This window comes from Equus przewalskii, chromosome 3 (assembly GCF_037783145.1).
Source record: "Equus przewalskii isolate Varuska chromosome 3, EquPr2, whole genome shotgun sequence".
In the NCBI taxonomy this organism is placed as follows: Eukaryota; Metazoa; Chordata; class Mammalia; order Perissodactyla; family Equidae; genus Equus; species Equus przewalskii.
Window position 1 is genome coordinate 6,255,002 of NC_091833.1, and position 25,051 is coordinate 6,280,052.

At 42.9% G+C, this 25,051-nt stretch overlaps 1 protein-coding gene across 3 annotated transcripts in view; it reads left to right on the forward strand.

Annotated features, from left to right (window-relative positions):
- The window catches only part of FTO (FTO alpha-ketoglutarate dependent dioxygenase), a 352,540-nt gene that overhangs the window by 200,541 nt on the left and 126,948 nt on the right, over positions 1-25,051 (forward strand). The window lies entirely within an intron of this gene.

Below are 25,051 nucleotides of genomic sequence, written 5' to 3' on the forward strand. Positions count from 1 at the left end.
AAAGCACTTAATTGAGTAGATATGTTTGTTCCTTTCTTCATTCCTTTTTCAAAGAAACATCACAGCGATGGTAATTAGTGCCAACAGTTAGTGGGTCACAAGCTATATGTCCACTCACTGTTAATTGATAAAGTCATCTATCTAAAGCTGTCTCCCAGCGTCCTGTGAGCAGTGAGTGGCCTGGTTTCTGACCAGTGACATTGGAGTTCACAAAGCTCTGCACTCTTCTTCAGGGCCGGTTAGCACATCCCACGACGCTACTTTCTGAAACAAGAAAGATTTTATTCAATAAGCATTTTTTCATATTTTGTGTACTATTATATACCAAATACTGCATGAGAGAGAATGTGCTCAGCAGCCCATTTAAGTATGTCTCTGGGAATGTGACTTTAGCCGGTTCCTAGAAAGAGGCTGTGGAGGGCAGTGAAAAGGAAGGAGGTGGAGCCATTGTTTCCGCAAGAGAGAGGCAGGTTGCTCTAACCCTCTCAGGAAAGCATTGAATTGGAGATGTATTTTGAAGACTGGCATTGCTGTACTGTTGGAAACCCCTTATATTGAACTACATTGTCTACATAATACAAGCCTCACCCAGACAATAATTATATTTAAAATAGAAATAAAAAGCTTCTAAACCTTACCCAAAGTTAGCAAATTTGTCATCTTAGGTTTTGACTTGAGTATGTTTGTTCATGGGGATTTACGGTGAGCAGAAAGCTGGGTGAAGGATAATGCAGAGAGATGAGGGGCACTTTTAGAATTAACTGTGCTTTTTAACTTTCAAGTAGTGGCTTTACATTTTTGCTAAGTAAGGTCGAATACAAAAATAAGATGAAAGCCGGGCCATTAGGGTTTTAAAAATTGAGATATAATTCATATAACATAAAACTAATCATTTAAAAGTGTACAGTTAAGTGATTTTTTTTTAGTGTATTTACAAGATTATGCAACGTTATCCAATTCCAGAACATTTCTCTTACCCCAAAATGAAACCCTGGACCTATTAACAGCCACTCTTAGTTCCCCTTTCTCCTCAAAGTCCCTGACAACCACTAATTTACCTTCTGTCTCCATAGATTTGCCTGTTCTGGACATTTCGTATGAATGGAATCATACCATATGTGGCCTTTTGTATCTGGCGTCTTTCATTTAGTGTAATGATTTCATTTAGCGTAATGACTTCATTTAGCGTAATGATATTGTAGCATATCAATATTTCATTCCTTGTTATGGCCAAGTAATATTCCATTGTATGGCTAGACCACATTTTATTTACACATTCGCCGGTTGATGGACATTTGGATTGTTTCCACTTTTTGGAAACAATCTACTTTTTGGAAAGCATTATGAATAATACTGCTCTGTACATTCACGTACAGGTTTTTGAGTGAATGTTTTTAGTTCCTTTGAGTGTATACCTAGGAATGAAATTGCTAAGTCGTATGGTAATGCTATGTTCACCTTTTTGAGACGTTTCCAGACTGTTGTCCACATCTGCTGCACCATTTTACATTCCTACCAGTAGTACACAAAGGTTCCAACTTTTCCACAACTCATCAACACTTGTTATTTTCCTTTTTTTTTTCAATTATAGACATCCTAGTGGTATCGCTGTGGTTTTCTTTTGCATTTCCCTGATGACTAATGATGTTGAGCATCTTTTTATGTGTTTATTTAAGACCTAGTTTTTTATTAGGAAATTTTACACTGTGGCAGACTTAAGGACTTACTGCTCCTGTCAATCGTAAGGAGGTGACGAGCCCGTTAGGGGTGTTGGGCTTGTTGACCAAATGGAGTTCCACGTAAAGCCGTCATGAGAGTACAGCTATGCCATTTCCCCGTTACCATGGGTGGGCTGGGCCCTTTAGTTATTTGCATGTGGCCCAGCTAATTTGTTTCTGGAGAGTCCCGGCATATTCCTTTTACCATTCTCTTGTATTTCTTTCATTACTGGACCTCTGAGCCTTGCACACTGTGTAGGAATGTAGCCTGATTAAATGGAAACTCTGTCCACTTATAGCTCCTCAACTTCTAGACTCAAACAGGACTTACTGAATTCCCACAGTAGACAGCTTCATTTGGGTCCAGGGAGCTTTAAAATGGTTCTGAGAACAGTTTAAAAAAATATTCATGGAAGTTGCCTAGAAAAGCTTTTAGAACTACTTACTTCCAGTTAAAAGTAACTCCCTTGACCTAGATGGCCTTACAGACATGACTTCCCCATATTGGTCTTTGGCAGCTCAAAAAACTGACAAGTTAGCAATTTTTCTGGATAAGTAAAACTACCATCTTGTGACTGACCATCCTCCTGTTCTTCACAACCCCAACCAACTTGCCTCCAGGATGGATCCACTTCAGGCATCTTTGTTAGGGCTCCAAAATTTAGTTGTTACAACATCTTGTAATGAATAAGACTTCTTTTTCAAGTGAATCAGCTTCAGAACTCTGGTCTGGACAGAATAAGCAAAAACAATTCGTGTAAATTACTTGTGTGGATCAACTCTGGCTCTAAGACTAGCGCATGAAGGTTTTATCTTTGGATTTCTAGTCTCTCCTTTTACCTCGTGGCAGGCCTGAATTATACTCAAAACTGACAAGTTGGCCCTGTCCGGTTCGGCAATTAACTATTATTTATTGAGTGCTTATTATGTACAGGTAACTAAACGCTATGGGAAATATCAAGATGATTATGAAACAGACGCAACTCTGAAATAATCTATAGTTTAATGCAGGGGAAGGTTAGTAAGAGCCCAATGGCTTTCATGCAGATTTTCATTCTTTTTTGTGTGAGGCACTGTAGGAAACTGAAAGATGGCTTAGCAATGGAGTCTGCTCCAAGGGAACTTAATAGTTTGTTAGAAGCTTATGAAAAGGAGTAACCTGACATGTATTATATTTGTACTTGATTCTGTGTTTACATTTGTGTCTTTGCTACCAGAATGTAAATGTCACTGGGGCGGAGTATTTTTCTGTCCGCCAGCTGTTTACCTGCACCCCAAATCGTTGTACCTGCAGCTGACTCCTCCCTTGGAACAGTGCCCTGCACGAGCAGGGGTGTGTCCCCTTGCTGCCTGCTCAGCAGACGTCCCCTGCCTCTAGAAGAGTGCCCTGCACTCAGGGTTATTCAGTGGCTGACTGAATAAAATCGCTTTCCTCTCAGCCCATTCCTGGATTTAGAAGTACTCGGTGTTCATTCTTAATTTTGAAGGGTAATGGCCATTTGAGATGTTGGCCTGTGGCTTGTTTGGGTATGTATTCATCTAACCTTGCCAGAGATGGAAACCATGAAATTGGATAGAACGAGAGATCTCTGACGCACAGTTTGCTGGTGTTGTAAGTCCCAAGACAGCACCCCGACCATTGCTTCCCGCATGAAGGAGGAAGGACACTGCGTGCTCACTCAGGGGTCGCTGAGGAAGAGCCCAGAAGTGAACACTATGGAACTGAGCTGGGACCAGGACAAAAAAAGCATGGTCTCATCCCTGAGCCAGCCATTCCTGATCCCCTGCCCTTCCTGGAGGTGAAATAGAACTGGGTGAGGGAAGGAAAAACAAGGGGAGGGAGCGAGGCCTCTCTGGGGATATTCCTCTGAAGGAGGGGACGGGTTTCAGACCAGGAGGGGAAAAGCTGAGGCTAAATGTGGCTTCAAGTCCATATTTCACCGACTCTGGTTACCTGCTGATGTCCTGATGTAGCTATAATGATGTCAGTGGTGAGCATCAGCCTTGGTGACTTGACATTTGGGCCAGAATTTGTTTTCCACCCTAGGGAGTTGTGATCACCAAAAGAGGAATCACTAGCCTTGAGGATGGGCTGTGGGATAATGAGGCTGATGTAATTATCTTCCGAGACAACATTCATTCATGCTAGAGAGAGTGGCTCCTGCTTTTGGCAGGGTTAGTTGGGAACTAGAAGTTGCCACATCTGCAGGTCAGTAGCTGTCCACTCCAGCTAGCTGCATGTGTTTGCAGTGGGGGTGGGGTGGGAAGTGGGGGGTGGTCATGAGGAATATGTGCAGGAGACTGCAGGGAGGAGCAGGGAGGCACTGGCCTGCTAGTTGCCATCGATGTCTTTCTTTTTTAATGCATCTGTCTCATCTCCTTTAATAATTGCAGTCTCTGCTTTCTGCTGCCCTTAGCAGAAGAATGTCCTTTGTGTCTCTGGACCAGATTACTCCATAAAACCCGATAACTCCATAAAACCTCCTCATAAATGTGTAGGAATTGAAACATTGTATAAATTTAGAGCAAAGATTAAATGAGTCTAGAGATAGGGTTACCTTTTCTCCAAGATACAGCAACTTATCTTAAGGAGGCAAGTGTTGTTAATGTTATTACCATTGTTACTGTCATTATTTGAACAGTTTTATGGGGGACAAAAGCCAATTGACTTCTGCACATCTTATTTATAAAATCAACACATCGGCTTCAGTGTGAGCTCTGCTCCTGGTGGTTTCTGACTGTGATTGGTTGCTGGCTGTTTGTTATAGTCTTGAACTTTTTGAGAAAACATTGATTCATTCATTTATTTATTCAGCAAATACTTATTAAATGCCTACTATTTGCCAAGCACAGTTCCAGGTCCTGGAAATACAGCAGTGAACAAAACTGATGCGAATTCTTTCATGGAGCTTATATTCTACTGGGATGACAGACAGAACTGTTTTTAAAAACGTACGTAGTTGTCACATCCTGCGTATTCGACAACACCCAGCAGAACCAAAATAAGGTCATTCACTTGAGATAAAGATATAAAATTTTCTTTTCTGATCTTCATCATAAAATGGTCTCTTGTTATAAAACTTGCATTTCTCGTTCTAGTGGGTCATATTTGTGAGATAGTCATGGAATACCAGTGTGCTGAGGAATACCATCTTAGGGGATCCACAACATAAATTTCTCCTTAGATAACCTGCACCCAGGTTCCCAGTGACTTCAAAAAAATGTGTCGCCTTGAAGGCCTTCACTTTAAGGAAGGCTTAAGTTCAGGCCATGTTATATTCTCAAATATCTTTTAAGAGAGAACTGGGGAACCTGTACCCATCTGGTAGGTGTTGGGGGATTACGTGTGATAGATACCCAAGAACTTAATAAATGGGGGTGGGTACAGTGAGGGAGCTCTCTGGCGTGCGCTGATGCAGCCAGTGTTCAGCGAGGGTGTCCCTGGTAGCAGACTCTACTGTAGGCCCTGAGGTTATAGAGATGGGTGGCACTTGACTAGAGGAAATGTGCCATACCGTGTAGTATCGTAAGTGCTATGGAAGGGTGAAGTCAGGATTCTGTGGAAAGCCTTGTCCCGGGGAAGGAAGAGGCAGGTTTTCCTGAAGTGTTCTTGTATGACTCTCCTTATATGCCCAGACACTGTGGGGAATCCTGCTCCACTGTGAAATTGTGTGGGTCGGGAGCTATTTGTCTCCAAATAATGAGTGAGCAATAGGGGAGAAGTCTATACGTGATTATGGGTCATAGGATAAAATCAGGTCTGCCTTCTCTGCAGTGGGACCTCTTTCTCAATGTTAAATGGGGAAAAAATGTTTTCTTTCAGAGTAAATTTCACTAATGCGGCATAGTGATTGGGAGCATAGATTCTGAGTCAGATTGCCTGGGTTTGAATCTTGGATCCACTTCTATGACTGCAGGCAAGTTACTATTATAGATTATAACTAGACAAGTTACTTAACCCCTCTGAACCTCAATTTTCTCATTTATAACTTGCACCGGCAATAATAATGGAACCTATTTCATAGGGCTGATTAAGGGATTCTTTATAAAACCCCTAGAGTGAGTACCTGTAACATACTAGGTGTTCAATAAAAATGACCTGTCATCTTCTTCAGCACAAAACGAAAAAGTCAAGAAGCAACCCACCCACTCTCATGCACACTGGCCTCTCCTTTGAGAGCATGCCCTCTTGTGAAATGCTGGGGCCTGATGTTGCTGATTGGTAGGGAGGAATGCTAGACAGAGCTCGTCCAGTGCCAGGCCCTGCACTAAGCACTGCCGCGGAGATTGACAGACGGAGGCTGAATTCCAGTTTGAATCGTATCCCAGCTATAGACTCTGGGCATGTCGCAGACACTCTGGATCTCAGCAACTTCATCTCAAGAAGTGCCTTGATTCAGATGACCTTGAAGGCATCCTCTAGCTCTGACAAGGTACGACTCTCTTAAGTTAGACCCCAGGGAGCAGCTAAAGGAAGGGTAGGTGTTCTTCCTGATGGCTTTTACCCTTCTACTTCCACTGTCCTTGGAATCTGCAGTTGTACTAATTTTAACAATTATAGCAGCTAGCATTTATTGAGAACTCACTAGGTGCCAGACAGTTTTCAATGCTTTATAAAGTGAGAAAATGGAGGCGTAGAGATGCAGAGTAATTTGCCCAAGATAACACAGCTATTAAGTAGCGGAGATGGAGTTTAAACCAAGACAGCCCAGCTCAGACCGTGCGCTGTATGGCCACTACAAGAGCAGCAACAAGGCTTTACTCCTGTGGTTCACACAGTACTCAACTCAGGTCTCGCAGTACCGGGCTTAGAGAGACCTTCCGGCATCCTTCTCAGTTTGGAGATGTGCCGGGGGTGTGTCTGTAAATGTTTATTTCCTCTGGTACCTAAACATGTTTCACACTTTGTAGTTGTAGGTGCATCTCTCTCTATAAAGAAGTAGTTTCTAACTCATGCTTTTATAAATCTCCCTACGTAAATCTTTTAAAGGAAAGTTATTGCCTTTATAGCTATGCCATTTCTTTTGTGTTGGTTACAATCTTTTAGAAGATGGAAGAGTAGAGGGCAGATGAGAACATCAAAGTTTAGCCTCCAAGAATCTTGTAAATCCTTTAAGTGGAGTAATTTTGGGCCTGGGTTAGTCAAGGCTGATTTGAGTAGGTTCCCTTAAGGTGAACGGGTAGCAATGGATCTACTCTGTAACAGGTTAATCACCAGCTGTACAATATGTTTATATCTAGCAAACAATGTACCGCACATGAAGAATAGTAATTTTATTCTATCTCAGGGGTGTCCCCAATGTAGTTTACAAATTGACTCTGTAATGTATAGTCTAGGTTACAGATAAAGTTTACCTCTGGCTTTCAGTTGAGGAAGTGATGGGGGGAGGGGCTAAGGAACAGCTCTGTTGGCCTGTAGGGGACACTGTTGCATCATTTATCAGAATGATTTTCAGTATCTTGTCCTAGGACAAAAAACAAAACTAACAAATCAAAACCCCAAAATAGGTCAGTCACTTTAACCTTGCTCATTGAGATTATTTGAGTGATTCCAGTGTGTTTAAAATATTCAGTATTTTTCAGGTATTGATCAGACTATTTAGTACCATACATTTCCAAGCTGGGAATGATGGACACGACTTTTCGCATTAGCTTTCTCTCCGTACTCTCCTCAGGAAGGCATGCTCAAGAGGGCTCGTTTTAGCTTCATAAACCTGTGGGTGTAGTGGACCGCCTTAACTTTTTACTAGGTGTGCCCATGTTAAGTTGAAAAGCATCTCAGTTCTGTTATATTCTAAATAAATATCATAAGCCTTTGAAGGGCATTGTAGAAGTTCTCATTCTCTTCTTTTTATCCATATCTTTTTCTTCACTGAAAAAGAGTCTATTTACTAAGAAAATGAAGTCATGTCTGCAAGGCAGGCTTGTGTAGGGATCGGTCTGAACTCCAGGAAGCACACGGCCAGATGCTCGGCACGGCTCATGGTTCGGCATGCCTCTCTTTCCAGACGGTCGACAGCCTCTGTATCCATCCAGGTGCCCTGTGGCCTTGCCAGCAAAATCTCCACCCCCCTGCCCAGCTCTGGCCTCTTCCCTAGCAGAATATGGGCCCTGGAAGGCGATTGTAATTAACCCTCGGAAAGCATCGGTTTTGCTAAGGCAGTGTGCACAGTAATGATATTGTTAGCCTGCTTCATTTCCAGTTCCACCATCAATTACGCCATGTGTTTCATCCAGTTGGTGCTACCCTCCCAGTGTTAATTATAACCTACAAGACTGTTACAGTTAATTTTATGGCAAGCATATTGTCTCTTCAAGGCTCCAGAGCAGCTCATAAATTATCTTGAAGGTAAAATGTAACTTGGGGAACTAGTTATGAAAATTCCATCCATCTCGCTTAGGAGCTGCAGCTGCTACTGTCAGCTGCCTCACTGCCGCATTGTGAAGGAATTACGGTGGGTCAGGTTGAAGAGGGTAGGCCCGGGCTGTCACTGAGGAGAAGGGCTGTCCTGGCCCTGTCAGACAAGTACCTTCTGCCAGTCCCTGGTGGGTTCACTCTGCAGGCAGGAAGAGGCAGGCAGCGCAGGTGGATGGTCCCCAAGCTGTCTGTATTCATTACCTTACAGAAACTTGTTGTAGGTAGGCAGGTCCGGAGACCTTTTCTCTTCTCTGTTGTCATGATGTTAGGCATCATCTGCAAAGTGTGAGCGAGATAACTCTATAACTAACTCTGGGCTTGGTCCAGGGAGCCACAAGAGTAGCAGGCGGCAGTTATTAGCAGCAGCACCTCCCAGCAGCCCCTTGCTGGTCTCGCCCAGTGATTTCTGTCTTGCAGAAGCCCTGGGCTTGAATGAGCATTTGATTTGTGGTTGTGATTTTTCATATAATCTGATAAAGTGAGATTTCACTGTAAACGAACATACTCTAAAATCGCCTGCTAAATAAATTAGCAGGTTATCATATTGGGATAATAAACACACTCCTTTTCTGTTTCTTCACACGAAGTCTAAACTTTACATTTCAGCCCTCGGGGCTTTAGCATTATTATTTTTAATGACTGAACACAAGTCTTTCATTTAGCTTGTTTGTATAGCTACTGTAAATGATCTTTCTGCTGTTGGTTCTTCATTTGAAATTCTGCATGTTATGCTCGCTTTAAAAGCTTTGAGGGGGCCTCTGAGAATTGGGAGCTGTATTAAGCACAGCATCTTCTAGCAGTGTTGGAAATGGGCTGTGGCAGAAAAGTCAGAGAGAGTGCGTTGAGAAAGGGTGCCTGAATGTGTAAGTCTAAGCACGGGTTGGAGTGAAGCACACACAGGCAGGACCAGCCTGGGTGGTGGGTTGAGAACCTGCCTTGTGAAGGAAGCTGGCCGTTCCCTGAGCTGGGGATTTCTCCTTGTGTGTTTCTGAGGATTTGTATGTGTGTGTGTGTGTTCACACCTGTACTAGCCTTTGTACCCAGGGCACCTCAGGCCATTCCATCTGGGCTGTCTAACTAAGAGAAGGAGGCCTGGTTTTGAGGGGTTAGGAGGGCACCTGGAATGGTGAAATCGTGCCCAAGGAGGCACTGGGCTTTCTTGAGGAAGGTTCTTCTGAGCTCTTGACAAAGTGGCATGATACTTGGCTATTTGTGAGTTTTCTAGTGAATTCAGACAAGGGTTGAAAACTCAAATATCTGCAGGGCCTGGAAGGTAACCTAGACGAGTGAAGCCAGAGAGGGGGGACTGAGGTGACCAGGGAGTTCACACTCTGCCTGAACTGGGCAGCAGCAAGGAGGCTGGATTTCTGCTCCTAGGTCATCTACATTTTCATGAGAAGTGGAAAATCCACATTGGATGTGTGTGCTTATAAAGTCTCCTAAGTATTTAAATGTTGGCAATAGTTCAAATATTTGTGCCTCTTATTCAGGCTAATCAATAGATGTCTGGAGACTGGATGGTGTGGATAGGATTCTGGTATAGAATGGCAGTCCCGCCTGCTTCAAATGAGAAATCTTCTCAGCCTTCTCACGCTTCTCGAGAATAGAGGCAGTGACCCTGGCCAGGAGTCCGGAATGCACTCTTGGTACTGCCTCCTGTGACCTTGTGACATTATTCTACTCCATGTAGGTTCTCACTTGGGGGAAATAATTGTATGTATTTTTTTGTCTTTGACTTGGCAGGCTTTCATCCTTCCTTTTACAGAGAAAGCACATGAAAGTTTTCAACAGTGAATGAGGTGTATATGGTACTCATTGTCACCATAAAAAGGGTGTCTGCAAAAATGTTGGCCATTTTGAATCTGAGAAGAGTTTGATTCTCTGGAAGGGAGGGCAGGAACTCCATTGCTAGCGATCACCATTTCTCCTGTTACACCCTCGAGTTTGCGCCTTATTCCCAGCCCCACCATGAGGGAACCTAGCCGTTCTTTCATGGCACAAAGATGTCTTGTGGTCGGAATAATCTTTTAGTCTCACTGCTCCAGACTGATGGCCACATGGAGGTATGGTCTGGGAAGTTGTTAAATACACGTGGGTTTGATCTTCTGTAGAAAAGGAAAATATAAAAACTGTTTCTTTCCTTTAATAAAAAGAAAAAAAGTAAGCCTAAACCTTGGCTGCCATGAAAGTCAGCTGTTACGCATGCGTGGTTAAATTTCATTGTAAATATTTCATAAGGGTTATTAGAATGGAGCCAGATTGACATCACAGCCCCAGTTGTACCAAAGGAACCATTTCACTAAAATAAGCCAACATTTCTTAAGAAACATGAATTTCTAATGTAAAGTTAACATCAGGTCAGAAAACCCTCTGGAAGAAATGTCTGTATCAATGTTTATAATCTTTGCATTTATGGATTTGCAGTTTGTGCAGAAAACTCCCAAAGAGACTTTATTTTGGTTGAATAAGACTAGCTTGTGAAATAGTCTGTGTATCCAAATCCATCCTAACCCAATGTCTTGGCAGCCTTTTGTATAAATAATATCTTTTCCAAAATGTGTGCATTTGAAAAAGGAAGAGGAAAATTAAGTCGCAAACTATCTCTGGGTTGCCATAAACTGACAGAATCCTAGAAACGGAAAGCAAAGCTTGACAGTTCATTCGTTCTTTGAGCAAATTAAAGAGCTGTACATTCATTTATTGATTTTGTTGATGCATGGAAGATTGCAGGGAAAAGCAAAATGTTTACCCTATCTACTTTCATTTTCTGTTTTTTGCGGGGAGTAAAAGTTTATTTAAGCATCTTTTTTTTTTTTTTTTTGGTATGTCACACAAAATATGTATGAGGTTTAAGGCATTTGGCAGGGAAAAAAATGAGGGATATTCACATTTTGTAAAAACTTAATCCACACTCACAGATGGTCCTGTTCAGGTGCTATTTTAATTATGAGGTAAAGAGCATCCCCACACAGTAGGAGGTCGTCTTAATAAATGGAGAGGGGCTTTTGTCTTCAAGCGTCAGAAAGCCTTGTTACTGAGAAATTTAAATACTTTGTGTTACAGGGGAGAGTCTCAAAATGACCAAGATAGTTGGAGAAAGCAAAACGGTGGACTCTTCTCAGGATCAGATGAGTGCACTAGAAATGGTTTACACGTGTGTAGCTCTGAGCTTCCTCAATATCGGTCATTTTAGTGATGGCTTTTCCAGTGATAAACGTCCGCTGTAGATATGTTCGTGTGATCAGAGGGAAAATAAACAGAACAAATTGCAAATACGTTTAAAAAATTTTAATCCCAAGTGGGAGTATTTCTCTCCAGTGCTTGAGCTTGAAGGGCTGCTTTGCCCTTGGAGTGATAGAGTGCTCAGAAGAACTAATCATAATTCACGTGCTGCTGTAACGTACCGCTCGCATTAGTAACACACAAATAGAACAGTCGTCTTATTAAATATTAGTAATATATTATAATAATGTTTTACTGTCTTTCCCTGAGTGGGGAATTATGAGGACCTCATGTTAGGACCTCAATGTCCTGACATAGTTAATTATCCATGGATAATGCTTCTCAGCCATTGCTGTTCGGAGTGATGTGGCTTTGTTGTTGAGGGCTTATTAGTATTTGCAGACTCAGATGCGGTGCACCTATGTCCTCCCCTACAGAAGCAAACAGCTGTGTTTTCTTTACCATATTATGCATCACATAGAGTGTCTCATTTATTATAGCTGAGCTAATGATGCAAGTGCAAACCTTTATGTCCTGTTCTATATAGCGATAATATATTTGCTGTAGAGATGTTAGCTTGTTTTTCATAAGTAATTAATCTTTTCTTGTACCAAATGTATCAACTGAAATTGGGTTAGCGCAGGGGTCAAAATACATTTAATCCGGGCTGCAGAGATTGGATGAGACCTCTGGATACAGTGTCATTTTTTTCTTTCACAAGGGGCTCACCCTGTCGGCAATGTACCCACCAACACAATGCTCACATTACTAGGAACTTAGGCTAATGAAAGGGAATTATTTTCAGTCCTTTAGCACCGAGACAGGACTCAGAGCTGAACATGTGCCAAGGGAAGTGAGCTTCGCTGCAGTCACCCACGTTCAGTCCCTTGCAAAGGCTGTGTATTGTCCACGCGGAGAGTTGTCGTGGTGGGTTTCTGTCCAATTGAAAATGTTTCCCAGTTGCATAGTTAGCCCCTTCTGGAATGTGCCGAGGCCTAGCTCAGGCTCTGGAAGTATAATACACATGCTCCTGGTGACACACAAGATAATTGTGTAATACAGTGAGGAATACTTTTATTTTAAAAGTTACATATTTTGCATTAGATTAGAAAAGCATAATTAGCATTTGTATCCATGATTTGCAAGTAATATTATTGAGGACAAGACTAAAGTCAGTCTGTAAAGTTTAAAAAAAATTTTCTAAGTCGATTTAAAGAAAAATGGCAGCACTGTAATAATGTAGGTAGTTCATGGACATCACTAAAAATCGTGATGGTGGATCCCATCATCAAAGCCTGGGAAACGCAGGCCTGACAAACTGGAGGGAGCAAGAAACATTTATCTCAATCATAATTATGCTATGGATTATGAAGAAGAAGGTGATTATCACATCATCACCATAATTAATAACAGCAGCTAACTTCCAAAGAATCTTTACTGTATGCCAGGTACTATTCTGTGTTTTACTCATATTTCCTTGTTTATTCTTCGTGTCAACCCAGTGAAGGGAGTGCTGCTTTTATCTCCATCTTACAGTTAAGATAACCAAGGCTCAGAAAGGCTAGGGCATGTACCCAAGATAGCACAGGTTATAAGTGGCCAAACCAGGACTGGAGTCCAGGCAGTGAGGTTCTAGTATCTTCTTCTGAATCATCGCATTTTTCTACATCTTGATGGATTAAGAAATATTACCCTCTGTCTGTTCTCTAAAGAAAAAGAAAGATGGAGGACCATGAAAACATGCAACACTGCCTTTAATAATATATATTATAGAAATGGTATGTAATTTGTATGTATATTATTTACATATGTAATTATGCATAACGTAGTAATGTAGTAGTCATCCATGTTTTGTGAGGGCTCTAACCTGTGCTGCTGATTGGGCCCTGCTGTGACTGTATTCTGAGCCCTTGCCTACCTTAGAGAGCACCCTGGCTGTGTACTAGAAGAGATGCCTGAGAACCTGAAATTCTTTATCTGAATAAATGAAAAAAAGAGGGGGAGGGGCAAGGAGAAGATGACCTTACTTTTTCAGTTATGCCGTAGAACCGTCTGAACATGTACAACTGGGGACCAGTGGCACAGATTTCTTCCTACATAATGTCTATGGAGCAGAGTCTTTGACAACTTATCGTATTTCTGTCCTTAGAAAAGCATCAGAATTCTTTTCCCCATTCACTTCAGATATATAGAAACAATATCTAATCTTGTCTGAAACTTAAAGTGAGACTCTTTAGCAAATAGCATGGTTATATTCCCAGGAAGAAAAGACAGACAGTTAACCTATGAAAGTTAATCTCAACTCTTAACAAATGTGCTGAAATGAATAAAAGAACACAGCCCACAGCACCAAGATGGAGGTGGGAATTAGGTCTCCCAGGTCCCAGAGCAAGACCGAATGCACGTCTTTGGAGGTCTTCTGTGACTCTTGGTTTCTTAATTTAAAGTCCCAGAAAAATGCTCAAACAGGCAAGAATTCTCATCTGTCTTTCTCATCTGATATTTTTCCACGCCAAAGTGCTTAGTTTTCTTCAGTAGTATTTATGACGAGTTACACTTAGTAAGGAAGCCATACTTGGGCGAGGTGTTAAGGTACGGAGAAATGAGGAATTGGGCCACTTAGCAAACCTGTCCAAGCCAACCTCCCCACGGGCCAAGAGTCATCATGAACAATTACTCAAGAATTGTGAGGTGCTCAAAGAGGAAAATTGCAGAACAAAATGGGTTGGAAGAATTTATATACTTTTGTCATTTCAAGGTGAAGCCAGGGGCTAAAACTCATGTCTTGCACCACTGTAATCTACAACCATTTAATTTGCTAACAAGACTGACTGGTCAGGATCTGCAGCCTCCTCCTGCAGTATAATCAAAACAAGAAGGTTTCGGCTCGAGAGAGTAAATGTTGTCGATCGTTTATTGTCCAGCCTGCCCGTTTTCTTTCTGGCAGGCTGAGATGAAACAGAAAGCTGATATTTGGAGCCACTGGAATTGCAGGCCTTGTAATTTAGAAATATCCATTTTATCCCGTGTAATTTCTTCCCTAAGATTCCTCAGTCTAAATCTGATACAGGTAGGAGCCAAGACAAACAGTAACCATTTATAGTCACCCAGACCAGTTTGAATTTCACTCTAATGTAAAGCAAAGAGAGTTTTTGGCTTCATTTCAGGTGTGTAACAGGGGTAGAAAATGCGTTTAAAATTTAGCAGCAAATGTTACCATATGTTTCCATAACAACTGCAAACTTTTATGTTAGAAAAGCAATAATATAAACACGTAGGAATCTTGGAACAGTAAACTATTAATTTACCAAATATAAAAAATCCAGCATGAAGGGGCTTTTATAGCCACAGAAGCCATGAGGGGGCCCAGCATCCTGTGAATTTCTCCATTATGTGGCAGAAAATGCTGTCGGTTGGTTTAAATGAGCAAATCTTTTAAAATTATAGGTACACTGTCAGTTCTCCACAGTGCATTTTTCTGAAACAATGTGTGGTGGTGCCAGCTATGGCTGATTTCTTTTACCATATTGAACTAGTAAAATACCCTGGAGTAGCTGTCCCATGCGCATCTGTAAAATAAGGGCATTTTTTTTTCCTTCACCCATAGTTTCAAACTTAATAATGAAGCCTGGGGCCCTGCAGAAAGTGTGATGCCCGGGAGCTCGCCCCAAAGCTTGCCAAGGACTGGGTGTTCATAGATTGTTGAGCTACGTGAAGATGGCTCATAGTTTTCTTCCCTACCCATTTTAAAATGTAAAAGAGACAAGGGAAAAAGGGGGAAAATGGATCTACTTGACCACATCTTAAGAATCCAGAGTTAGTAACTAGAGTTGTTGAAATCACCATCAAGCGAAATTCATTATTCTCTGATTTCTCTGTGGGGCAAAGAAATAATCTTCTTTTAAGGGATGTGTTAGATACATGGCAACCTATGGATGGGTCTTTCATTTGGAAAGAAGCGTGATTTTTTCCCCTAAACGTACCGCAGCGTGTGAATAGGGTTTTGGATCTTTTTCTATAGTGAAACGACGTTACCTTGTCATTTAAGGTAAGATGATGTACCTTGACGAGCCCTGAAGCCTGGGTTAGTGAGATAACTATCCCTGAACGTACTGATCAATGAATGTTAAGGTTGAGGAGAAAAGGTCAGAGGGATGTAGCCCGCCCTAAATATTAAGTGCAGAACTCCAGAGAGGGCGTGCATTTAGAAAGGGCCCTGCTGTGCTTACAGGTGAGAGGAAAGGCTCACAATTTTAAGAGGTGGAGTAAAGAGCCTCCACCCTTTCAGCTGGGGTCAGGTGTGCAACTTGGCCTCCCTGCAGCCTTTGCAGTGGGGCTCACAGGCCGCTGAGCCAGCAGAGAGGCAGCAGGGGCATTGGTTAAAGCAAGGCTCACAGTGTTAATGGCCAAGAGAAGATGGAAGCTAATGTTTAAGGAGCTGAGAAAACTTGGTCAAGAACGAGTGAGAGTGAGAGGCATGATTTAGGGTAGAAGACACGTTTTGTGAAGACCTGATTCATTCCTGGATCCTTGGTGGGCCTCTATTTAGGGCAGAAACCCAGTTTCCCCAGGTTATCACCTTCTCTAATAGGGTTAGTAAGAGAGTTTCTCAGGTTTCTCTCAGTGCTTTGCCAGTTTAGGGTGTTTTATGCTATAAAGCACCTCTTTAAGTGTTAGTGAGATTGGAATCTGGCATCAATCTTACGGATCCTTAATTTGTGTCTGATTCTCCAGTAGCATGGAGATGGATGGATGGTTAAGAAGAAAGCAAAGTGCCATTCATGCATTCATTCATTCAACAAATACTTGGTAAACACGTACTGTGTGCCTGGCCCTGGTATACAAGGATGAACAAAAACTATGGCCTGTTTCCTATGCTGGTAGAGCTGATAGCCTAGTGGCGGGAGAGAGAATGACAGCAAGTAAACAAAGAAATAAGATAATGCCAGATAACACGTACTATGGAGAAAAGGGAACAGGTGGGCAATTCGGGAGGGGCACGGAGCTTTTTCAGGATCTCCCAGGAAGCCCCATTTGAGCTGAGCTGAGAAGGAGGAGAAGGAACCAGCCAGTGTGACTGGAGCACAGTGACTGAAGGAGGAAGTAAGTGAGATGGAATTGGAGAGGCAGGAGGGCTCAGATCTCAGAGTTGGGGTAGAGATTTCATTTCATCATGGTGTTTGCTGACCCAGAATAAAAATGAATCCAAAGTCCATTTGCAAAGTATTTTGGAAGTTTCCATTGTGTGTCCAGCGCTGCGATTGGTGTTCTAATCAAGGCTTTTAGTGTGGTTGTCAGAAAACAGACGTCATTGGTTGTGAGATAAATGCCAAGTTGAGTGGTATCAACCGTAAGTTGGAATAAGTAGTCGTTACGAATTGGGAAAGTTTTTACGGAAAGAAAGAGGGAATCAAACTGGAGCTCAACAGGTATTGAGCACCTGCTGTGTGTTGATGCTTTGTGTGTATTTTCATATTTTTTCCTCACAGTAGTCATACAAAGGTTGAGTCCTATTTTCTCCATTTTATAGATGATGAAACTGAATTCAGAGAAAATTAGATATAGTTATTGACAAAACTTCAACTCAAACCAACTTAACCTGTTAGAAGAGAATCAAACCCTAAAAATCACTAACCACTAATCAAAAATATTATAGGCTTTGGAATTACCCCGTGATATGTTCTCTCTCTCTCCCCTCTCTTTTACTGTTGATGTGCTAAAATGTCAAAACAAAAGGATCTGTATGTTTGTCTTTAAGGAATATGGGGAAGAAAGAGGACTCTAGGGAGATTGTGGCCTGTGAAGCCAGTCTTTGGGAGAAAATCCTCTCAAACAGAGTAGGCAGTGGCAGCTACTAAGTGGCAAGAAAAGCAGACCTAGTCCCCGGAGGAGGAAAAGAGAATTAATGGAAGAAGTAGGTGCCGGGTGTGACCTGGTGGGGTTGAGGCGGGCATGGGGGTAGAAAGACCCTGAAGATAGTGGAAAGTAGAACACAGAACCACTGGTGTTATTTCCTGGAGACGAGCAGAAATGCCACAAAAGGAGGCATAACACAACCAGGAAACACCAACATGTTCCTCTTTGGTCTTAGAATCTCTAAACAACCCTGTTTAAAGTTTGTTTCCATGCTATTGAGATGTTTGCTTCAGGAGTCCTTTCCTTGGGTTATCTTCTGAGGGTTGGCCCTGGGTGTAGAGAGGTCAACTTTCAGGTGACCTTTCTTCAACTGAGGCCATATCCCAATAAAAGTTTGCTTCTCCCCTGGCTTCAGCTGGGCTGGCATTTCTGACAGACGTGTAAACAGATGCGAGCATTGTTGCTAATGACAGGTGATTATAAGAGGCATGGGGGCCAAGGTAATTAAACCACGATTTGACAGGAACATTTGGCAATGTAATATTTCAGCATTAGAAGTATCTTTGCAACACACTTCCCCCACTTGGTTTGGGGAATATAATTCATTTTTATTCTTCGGAGTGTGGTGCTTTGAGATCTGAAACTGTCCTGTCTGAATTCTTCATGGTTGATTGTCAGGCTCTAGAAAATGGTTACCACTGGACTGTGTGGGGATCCACTCCGTGTCTAATTTAACTCCGTCCGAAGTCTGCTCTAAAGCAGTAGTGGGAATAGGTCTGTGACCCTGTTGCTGGGATTGTGTTTGACGTATTATGATGTCCAATTTGATAGTGATAATGCCTTTGGAGAGAAGCACGAATTAGTTTTATACCTCACTAATTTTGGTTTCTCTCCCTGGTGCCTGGATTTACCTGATGGTTGCTCCCATGAATCAAAAGATAGCTTATTCAATTCTCTTGTCCCCTAAGTTCCCATTACTAGAAGTAGGGAAAACATCTCCAGTCACCAGTGACCTGTTGTTACAAGGAAGGACAGTGGGAACAGTCATTAATATATGGAGTTTGTTCATTTATTTAGTAGATTTAAATGTAATGTATTTTTTCTAAAACCACTACATTCTTTTTGCTGTCAGGATGATTAGCAGTGCCTGTGTAGATGCTTAGAGACCACCTCCTGCTAACAGTGAATGTGGCTAGTTTGTCATTATGTGCTGTGGGAATCCTGTCTTCTATTGGATAAATAGGAGACCTTCGTGGATTTAATATTTAGAGGTTTGACTATTGGACTAGCTGCACGAGTCTTATTTATAGCAAATGTGGTAGCATGATTTCTTGGAGTAAAATAACAGCTAACATTTACTATTTGTTATGGTCCTGGCACTTGTCTAAAATGGGGACTTTTCTGGAGCAGGTTAGTTCATTCCTTTACTGCAAAACCAGCTTTTTAGCACTCTTGGTATAGTGTGTACCTGCCTATCTTAAGAGATCAGTGAAGCTGTCCGTTCTGACAAGGCCAGCTCTGGCAGGCTGGCTGTTTCTTCCCTCAGCCTATTTTGATTTTCTCCAGGGAGGGGGATGGAGGAGAGGAACTTGTGAATGCAGTTCGGTTCATGCCAGGAGTGCTGAGTGGTTGTGACTCTTTGAGGGGTCGCCCCCTCCAGCGTGGAGAGCTCACTGCAGCTTTTACATTCTGCTTCGGGCTGCAGTCAGTTCTTGAGCAGAGGCTTTGTTAAAGCTTTGTCAGATAGGTTAAAAGGTGTCCCACCCCCGGTGCATTAAAAGAGAGAGAGAGATTAAACTCACTAAGCCTGCCATGTTCCCTGTAAAATATCAAGTCAAAATGAGTTTTAAATCCAAAGTTACCAGGCTTAGGGGGTGTGACCTTTAGAGAAAGCAGCCTCGGACCTGGGGAGGAGAGATCTGTGCAAAAAACAATTGGCCCGCAGGCTGGTGGCCTTGAGAATGCTGCTGAAGCCAAAGTGAATTGGCTTGTTTTTCCCCTTCTGGCCAACAGAGCACCACCTCAAATAAATACCCAGCCTGACTCCTCGGCCTCTGGAGTCACCACAGAGCTCCAGGTAGCAAGCCTTTTTCAGAGTGCCTGCTTAGTGCAAAGCCTGGGCTGAGCTCCAGGGGTTACAGAGATGAATAAGGCCTAGGTCTCTGCCCTCAGGGGGCTTACCATCAGATGAATACCACTGCCAATAATAACTCTTACTGAACTCCTGCTGAAGCATCCGAGGGCTTTACATGTATTATTTAGTCCTAAATAACAGTAGTACTAGCTTATCCTTATTTAGTGTTTCTCCATGTCAGGCATGGTTTTTTTGTTTTTGTTTTTGTTTTTTGCTGAAGAAGATTCACCGTGAGCTAACATCCATTGCCAGTCCTCTTTTTCTTTTTCTTGAGGAAGATTAGCCCTGAGTTAACGTCCATGCCAGTCTTCCTCTACTTTTTTGTCTGTGGGATACATACATAGTTTTGTATGTATGCTCCACCACAGCATGGCTGGTGAGTGGAGCAGGTCCTCACCCAGGCTCTGACCTGCGAACCTGGGCCTTCAAAGCTGAGCACAGGGAATGTTAACCACTCAGCCACGGGGCCGTGCCCGAGGCACTTAAGTGCTCTATGTGAACTAACTCAACTATTAAAACTGTGAGTGTGTTTTTATTGTCCCTAATTTTAACAGGGGAAAACCAAGGCAAAAAGACGTTAAGTAACTTTCCCAGGGACACAGGGCAGGAGGCAGAGGCGCTGGGATTCCAGAGCAGGAAGTCAGGTCGCCAGGCCAGAGCCCTACGCCAGTGTCCTCAGAATCGGCATCAGGATCACTTGGTGGGCGTGTGAAACACAAATGGCAGGCCCTTTGGGGGCGGGGGGGGGAGGGGCTTGAGAGTTGGCGTTTCTAACAAATTCTGAGATGTTACTGATGCCCACAGCTCCATGCCGAGTGGAAGAGAACAGAGGAAACCAGTGACCATAAAGTCAAGAAAAATAATGTGAACAGAGGGCTTCGAGAACACCCATGGCAGTAGTATTTATCATTATTACTGTTATTATTGTCGTTTTAGCAGACATTTGTTGAGAGGTTGCTCTGTACTGGGCACTGTTTTGTAACCATTGTAACGGTTACTATGGGTTTCTCATTCAATCCTCACAACAGCCATGTGAGGTAGACACCACTGTCAACTCCATTTTACAGCTGAAGAAACTGAGACCCAGTTTACAAACTTGCTTAAATGCCAGGATGAGGATTCAAACTACCCCAGTGTGATTGCAGGGCCCAAGCTCTTAACCACAAAGAGAGCAGCGAACAGCTGAGGGGAATCTGAGCCACAATCCTCCAGCAGGCTGTGTATGAGCCGGGCCCCGAGGGAGGAGGGGGAGGAAGGGTTTCTCAAGTGGAAGGGGAATGTGCCAAGGCCCAGGGGCGTGAAGTGCTACATGTGATAGGGAATGAAGAGCGTGGGGCCTTCTGGGTAAACTGCATGGGAAGGGATGAAAGATGGTAAGGCTGGAAAAGTAGGTTGAAGGCCTTGAGCGTGAGGAGTCGGTGGTACTGGAAGCTTTTTCAAAAAGGAGCTTTTGAGCACCTGTTAGGGGCACACTCTTCCTCAGAACTCATCTTGAGCCTTCCAAACAGAATTCTGGAGTCATTCTTTGTCAAAGATGCTGCCGGCCCTTCTTTTCTCCACCTTTCCTAGTTTGAGAGTGTCAGAATATGTTCTGAGGAGAGTTTGGCTCCGGAGGTTAGCGACCCTGTGACCATGACTCATGCCCTGCCAAGGGAAAAGTGAGTTTTGTTCACAAGCCACATCAAAAACAAGTGGGAACGTGTGTGCACGTCTGCAAGTGTGTCGGGGTATAAATCCATATTCTGCCCTTAGAAAATGCCTGCCATGGCACTGGTGAGGGGTATCGTCGGAGCTGCCAACTTGTTTTATTTCTGATATTGCCTGGCAGCCCCTGAAGGAGGGAAAGTATGAATTTTTATCTCCCATTTACTAGACTTTCATTATATTGTGCTTACAGACACAGTGTCAGCACATAAAATGTTAAACATCACTGGTCTGAAAGAGGCTCCCATTGTCTTACCTCTGGTGCTGGGGGAGTCTTGCTAGCCTTGCTGTAGTGGTTCTGTCAGTGTAATATGACATGAAGCATTTCTCAGTAATGACAGACATTGAATATGAGTGACAGGAGCTCTGACCGCGAGCAATGGGTTCAATTACCAGAGACAGGGGGGTTACCTGAGATAAAACCAAAGGGCCCAATTGTGCTGGGTTTTGACTCCTTGACTCCCAGATCCAGAGCAGCAAAGACAAATGGCTGATTAACCAGCCCCTAACCCTCTTTTTCAGCGATAAACTTGTTTGGATTTCCCTGTCTGAAAAAAAATCCATGGGTGGCATGTTGCTAAAGGAAATGTGATCAGAAAACAGTAGGGCTGGTGCTAGTCATTTTTGTCTCTTGCAAGCACAGAACCGAAAGCTGTCATTCTATCTTGGAGTGGATCTAGGACACGGTGTCCAGAAATCAATACAAGATCAATGATTGCTCTCTTAACCCCACCTTTTTTCTGCCACAGCGGCTACACTGCTCCAGTTCACCTGTAGCCAGCCTGACGCCAGTGTCAGTGAGAGAGCCTGCCATCGGGAGCTCTCCTTTTTTCTTTGCTCCGGCAGGCTGCTCTGCTCAGCATCGAGAGCAGCTTTGTGCTTGTTTATAGTCCACTGCTTATAGCCCCCAGATAGAGTTCTAGCGAGCAGCCCAATTAAACTGTCGCGGGCCGCCCTCACTTGACTAGCTCTGCGGAGTCATTTAGCCAACAGACATTCCTGACTATTAAAGCTAGTAGCAGCATGTCTCCAGAGCTGGAGATAAAATGAATGAAATTTGTTATTCTGGGCTGACACTTGATCCCAGCTGTTGAACTAATGCTGTTGCACCTGAAGTTTTTCTTTATAGTAATTGCTGTCTGTGTTATTATTTCATATACTAAATTGGAGAAAATTGCAACAGGTATTAAATTCTTTGAGCTAATTCACGGGAGTTCTATTGTGCATTCTTCCAAGGTGGATTTCCACTTCTGTTCAAGGCCAGGAAGACAGATTTTGCTAGCCAGATGCACTGGCTTGTGTTTCATTATTATCAGAGACATTCCAGCTTTAGGTCTGGTCAGGCATTTATCAGCTTTACCTGAAATCTGTTTTAAAATCTACTTCTGCTACTAATTCAGCCAGCATATGTTGGAAGCGGCTCTGGGGAATTCAGCTATGATGACCAACATTGTCGGTGGTTTGCACTAGATTGGTTGATCCATGACACATCTTTGGCAGTATGGTTAAGTCTCTTGTGTTGTATATGCTTAGATAGATGGGCACTGTGAAATAAGACTTCCCACAGGGCGCCGTTGGAATCCACTACTCTGACTGGTAGTTCTTGAACACCTCAAATAATCCCACTTCAGTGAGTACTCATTGGAGCAGGTATGCCAAGGCTATCATGTCCCTCAGCCTCCCAAAGCATCTGAATCACCGGTCCTCACTGCCTGTTAATGTTCACTGTCTCCTCAGTTCTGTTAAACTCTCATCACGTCTCTTCCTGGAGTTAGGAGAGCTCATTTGTAGACTTGCCCTAATAGCATATGAACCATACCCAGAGTTTAGCGCAATCTCAGAGGCCTCTGTTTCTGTAGTAGATAGCATAGGGGACCATTCCTTCTACAGCATTTACTTGTTTACTTAGTGTATGGTCAATGCTAATGGTGAAGGCTCCAGGCAGGACCCCAAATGAGAATTCAGATCTGGTTAGGGGTGGAAGTACTGTGCTTGCCTTTAAGTTAATGCTGTGGGGAGAAGTGACGCCAATGATGTTGTCACTTCAATTTCTACCTGAAGACCATACCCAACAGACATAGCAGAGCTCTTTCAATTTCAGGAATGTACTCACATCTTTAGAATCCAAAGCCTTGGGCACTGTCCCCAAAGTAGACAGGCTCTACTCCATATTTTTATTAGAGGCAGATGTAAGAAGTTTGAACGTCAACGTAATGGAAGATAGACATAGGGCTGTGTGATCGTATTTGCTTCATCATTCTACCCCTACACTTAGGGGCAGTCCACAGACGAGTTCGTGGGTCCCCTGATACAAAGATACCTGGGAAGCCCATAAAGAGTCCCACTCAGGTGCCTTCTATCCCAATGTGGACATCTGTACTTTGACTACTGATGGCTCGTATCAGTTACCTGTGGTAGAAGGTTTATATTGCAAGTTGAGGTCTATGTAGTTTTGGGGATCTCAGACATACCGAGTGCATGGTGGTTCGCATTACTTAAGATATTTCATAAGGTTTGTTTAAATGAGCTGTTTTGAAAACTCAAATCTGCTGAAATTGAATTACTGTGATTTACAGCAAAGTTCGACATGAGAAATATATATTTTCTTTCCCCACTCAGAAAATGAAAGAAGCATGAGTCATTTATTTAGGAAATGTATAGAATAAATGTAGAGTATGAAGTATAGAATATGTTTTAAAATCCTGGGGAGATTTATTTTCTCACCCTCAAATCCAGTAGGAAAACCTGGCATTTTCATCAAAACTAAAGTAAGACTAATCTTTGTTGTATTTGTTTAAATTACCAAATGTACAACGGTTTTAGTTTAGTTTTCTTTTTGAAGAAGATTGGCCCTGAGCTAACATCTGCTGCCAATCCTCCCCTTTTTTGCTGAGGAAGACTGGCCCTGAGCTAACGTTCATGCCCATCTTCCTCTACTTTATGTGTGGGACGCCTCCCACAGCATGGCATGCCAAACGGTGCCGTGTCCACACCCGGGATCCAAAGCGGAATGTGCAAACTTAACTGCTGCGCCACCAGGCCAGCCCCAGTTTTAGGTATTTTTAAACAATATATTCACAGACAAGCATGGGCTCGCTCCCAGAGGTGCTTCAAATGCACATTCATTCCTGTCATTAGTATTTGAGGATGCTGATACCATAATAACACAAATAAAACTTGTTATATACTAACCACATGTGCACATTTCAGATCCAGAACTTTCCAGAATTCTCCATGTTTCTGTCTCTCTAGCATAAGTGGTAACCTCTTTTCTCCAAATCTTACCTGGACTTGCTGTTCTCTGTATTTCGAGTTACTCTTAGGGCCTGGAGTGTTTGATCTGTTTTCTGTGGGCTGATGGAGAACGTGGTGGAGACCTCAGCAAACGAGCCAATGTAAGAGCTTGTTTGGCAGCCGGTTATTAGAACAGTATATATAAATAGAGGCAGAATTTGGAAGATTCCTGAGATGAAGGCAGCAGAGAGGATGAGATTTGGGCTCTCAAAAGGCAAAATGAAAGGAAAACAAAGACCTTTCTCTGTGGAACGAGGAATTCAGACACCTATAGACAGGTCGCTAGAGGACAAAGCTTCTTAAGATGGCAAATACTTGGATGAGGCGAGAGTAGTGCATGAAAAGGCAGACTCTTGGAAGTGTACCCTGCGATCCTGAGAGAACTCCTGTCTTCTCCTCTTATGCCTTTAGAAGAGTCATACTGTGGGTTCAGTGCCTTGGCTTTACTGTAACATCTCATCTCCTTCACCTTCGTTCGCTGAGGTGGACCACAGCGAAGAAGCTGGGCCTCTGAAAGTCGAAGTAGTGACTCCCCCTGGAGATTTTTAGAGCGGTTTTAGAAGGGGGAGCCCGAACCTGAGTCTGTTGCTTCTAAAGCCGTGTCACCAGTTTTGGGTTTGTGTCTCTGTGAGATTAACTGCTCTTATCCTGGAAAGTAGAACTTTTAGCAAGGAGCTTCAAGCAGATTGCTAACATTCCTCGTGG